The sequence below is a fragment of the Takifugu flavidus genome, chromosome 2 (genome assembly GCF_003711565.1).
Source record: "Takifugu flavidus isolate HTHZ2018 chromosome 2, ASM371156v2, whole genome shotgun sequence".
NCBI classification, from domain to species: Eukaryota; Metazoa; Chordata; class Actinopteri; order Tetraodontiformes; family Tetraodontidae; genus Takifugu; species Takifugu flavidus.
Genome location: NC_079521.1, coordinates 1,492,944 through 1,497,285, shown reverse-complemented (window position 1 = coordinate 1,497,285; position 4,342 = coordinate 1,492,944).

The window sequence follows — 4,342 nt, the reverse complement described above, 5'->3', positions numbered from 1 at the left end:
CGCGCGTGTGTGTGTCCACGTCTTGTGTCATGGCGATCAATTCCGCGTGTACTGTGCAGTCCCTAATGAGCACATTAGACTGGGAGTGTGTCAGTGTCTGTGACGAGCTGCAGACTAGCTCACGCTGACTGTCAGCGGCAGGGCTGTGAGGGGGATGCGCACATATACACATGCACATATGCAAACAGGGACTCCTCATTTGCAGGGTTTCTGTCATGGCTTAGACAAGATATTAACTATGAAATGTGTAAACGGGAGTCTCCAACGCAAGTAAATGACCACACAATTGTTTAATAAAGGGAAAGGAGTCAGAAGGCCAATCTATCATTGGGCAACACACCTTCCTATACAGCTAGCTGCATCATCGCCACATCCTTAGCATCCACATTATAACTCGTCCATGCAAGGTAATACAACTGACAGACAGATTGACTTGGGTTATATAACATGAGCTGGGTTAACACGTCCTCCTCAGGCTGGATTTTGCCTCTCCAGAGCTGTTATTAAATAGCAAGGACAATCAAGAGAGTACATACTCTATATACTATAAAGAAAATCACAATAAGACAAAAACAGAAGAACTCTAAATGTATGCACTCTTTTTTCTTAACATGCAGACAGAAGACCAGACCATGCATGCACACTCGCACACACTCACACACAGAGGCGCATACACACTCTTATCAACAGCCAGGTGTAAGGAGTTCATCCACACTGACAAGGTGCCACTTTGTGTGAAAATGTCAGCCTGATGTCTGGCACTGTCTGTGAGGCCCTCATTAGCCTCAAAGATGCGTGAAAATAAAGTGTAAGGAAGCTACTTTATACCCCCTCGTCTTCATGTCTGATAATATGAGGCAGAACTTACTCAGGTTCAGAACTATTATGGAGCGGGTGTGAACTCTCATGCAGGAACATTTTCCCCATTTATAGTAAAGACTGTGTGGATGTGTGTACTTTTACACTAATAAAGGTTTAGTAGGACATAATAAGATCACAGGTCACAAAGATTTGATCCTAGTTATGAACACATCAATTCAAAACCAATTCAGTAGATAAAGAAACAAATTCAAAGGCAACTGGAGCCGTATTTGTGGAGGTCACGGCCTATTAGCAATGTGTTCAGATTTACTGGGATGATGTCATACTTCACGGTATCGGCCTGATAAATATTGTGCATCCCCAGTGGAGGTTAGATGTCATCAAACACTGTCTTATTGATGTTACAGAACATGGCTTTAAAGATATTATTACCATGCCGCAAAGATATTTTTTAATCTAGTTTTAAAGAAGTTATTTTAAATATTGTCAATATACAATCAAACAATCTATGAAAGACACGGAGTAAAATCAGGCCCAACTGTGAGATACGCTCACCATACCGCCGCCAAGAACCAGTCAGAGTGCTTAAATTGACCTTATTGGCCATTTCTACTGAAGAACCTGGTACGGCTGCACAGAACTTAACAGAACCTGCAGAATCCCCTCAGGTCTAGATTGTGGCATCATTTGTAGCCAAAGGTTGTTGCCAGAGTTAAGGAAGTACTGAACAACAGCTCTGAACACTGGTGTCAATGCAACATTTTGTTTTCTTTTTCATACACACATTCGTAGAAAATTATTGTAGAATTATTGGGTTTTCAATTTGTCATTCTGGGGTATTGAGCGAGGAGCGATTGGATGATTAGATTTTTTATTTTTTTTATTTTCTCTAACTAGAACATAATCTGAATATTTCTATGGCTGATAATACCAACATACCATGTTATAACATACATGGTATGTTGGTATACACAGCAGCAGCATACACAAAACAACCACGCACACACACACACACCACACACACACACACGCAGAGACATAGAGCCTCTGTGAGAATAAGCTGCTAATATACTGTACACCTTCAGAGGTGTGTGACAGCTCCAGATAGGTTTATCTACAGCCAGGAGCAGGGGGGAGGATGGAAGTACACAATGGAATTACACAGCATAATGCAAACACATGCCAGAGCAGAAGCAAATGAAATCTTACACTAAGGACAACGGTAGCCAGTCCAAAGTTTCTTAATCTTTCATCTGTCAAGTTTTCTTCGTTGTTATACAGACTTTTGTGAGATTCCATCCTCATCAATAGTACTTGTTAGTAACGTTGACCAGCTCCTGAAGGTCTTTTGGACATTTACAATAGATAGATAGAAACATTAACTTCAACCTCAGCATTGTCTAATCATGTCAGCAGTACCTGGAGGAGCAGCTGTTCCTGGAGAAGGTCATCACATTTGGACGGTTTAGTGTTTGCTTCTCTGGTTATCCGAAACCCTTCCGGTCCACTTCGCTTCCTCAGTGTTATTATAAATATGTTATAATGTTATAAATAAAATGTGTACATGGTCCATCTGTCCTTCCCTCCCTTCCTGCCTCCCTCCATCCACCCATCCATCCATCTACCTTCAACCATTATTACTGGGGTCACAGAATTTTGGTCTGATATTTGGTCATTCAACAGAGCGACTCCTCATATAACCACAACAACAACAACAACAATAATAATAATGGTACTTGTCACAGAAGTTAAAAATGGAAACCCCAGTTAAAGAGCTTCTGAGCACATGTTTTACACGGTCTTGTGGTTATTAACAAAGACTTTTTTTTTAACAGGCAAAAAGCACAATTATCTTTTCGACTCTATAATCCAACAATTTTCATCTGTGTTCCTTCAGGTCTTTTTTCTCCATCAGATGCCAGTTATATAGTGTTCATCCTCATGGTCCCATGGTGGTGCTTCTCTCTCTCTACTGCAGGTACTAAAGTGGCAACAATGTTCAATCATTTTCAGTGTGCACCTTGAAGTTCTCCCTGTGGGATGTGATTGTGTTAACTTGAGAACAACCCTACCAACACCACCATCACACCGGTCCCAACTCTAACAGAAATTAGAGAGGGAATGACTTTGTCCTGCGTGTTGCCACATTTCCAACCTCCATTTATGTGTTTTTGCTGGATTTTCAAGATATCTTCTCTTAAATGGAAACATAAATGAACTGACCACAACAAGTGACATCAAAATGGGTATTTTGTAGCTTTTTGTGCGATTAAAATTCCACTTTTTATCCTCTTTTGCATTGTGAGATAAATTGCTTTGAAAGTAAAAAAAAATAATAATCAATTTCTCAAGTGGATCTGGCGGCACCACATCAGCAACTTTGGCATACTTTGTGTCTCCTTCCCAACAGAAATGTATCAATTACATATGATACCAATGATATTATGGGGTAAGCTAGTCGGGAATTGTCTGTGTGATTAGCGTCACTGTTTAGTTGGAAGTTGAACCTGCCCAGTCTGAGGTCCTGACTGTTGTTGATCTGATTTACTGAAGGGTTTCTTTCCCTCAGCCCTGACCAGTCTCCCTGTTCCAGCCACTAGAAGAACCCCCCCACATTAAGATGCTGCCACCATCATGTGTTGCTGTAGGGGTGGTATTGGGCAGGTGATGAGCAGTATCTGTTTTCCCCCAAACATGAAAACTTGTGTTTGGTCACTCTCACATAAGGTCCAAGTGTCAGAGAAATGGCTCACTTTGAAAATGACTCCCTTAGAGTGACCATTCAATGCTTTATAATATGATACTGCTCTTACAAAGAACTTTACCATCTAAATTTTGTGATTGGTCAGACGGTCAGTTGTAGTCCTTCCAGAGCTCTTCTATTTTAAAATGTTCTAGGCCACTGTGCTCTTGGAAATGTTCAGTGCAACAGATTTTATTTATTTAGCGGGCTTCCTAAGATCTGTTCTTTGTTACAATCCAGTCTTTGTGCTCTGGAGTCTGTTCTTTTGACCTCATGACTTGCTCATTGACTCTGAAATGCACTGTCAGCTGAAAAATGCTGCTCACAATGTTTCTGTTTTGTTTTTTTTAACTAATGTCCATCTAGTTAAAGTACCTACAGAGGCTCCTTTTCCAGTTTGCATGTGGTCATACACATGAATTATTATAGGGCTATAACCTGTAGCTTGTATTAGTTAAGACAAGGGATTCTGGGATGTTTTTTATGGATTAAAAATTCTTTAAAAGGCCTTCATATGAGATGTATAAATTGACAATATGTGTATTCTCGTTGTGTCCTGGCATAACATTACTTAAGGAGAAAAATACCCAAAGGGGCATTCATCGTTGTGGATATTTTTTCGAGTCACTTGGGTCAAAATTAGCATCAACACTGTTTGGTACCATAAAATCTCATGACTTGTAAAATATTCCATGCAAAAGTAGAGCTATGATGTACATGACCTGCTGGAATGACAAGGGCCAACTCTGAACGTATTCAGAATCCATCAGTCTCAGT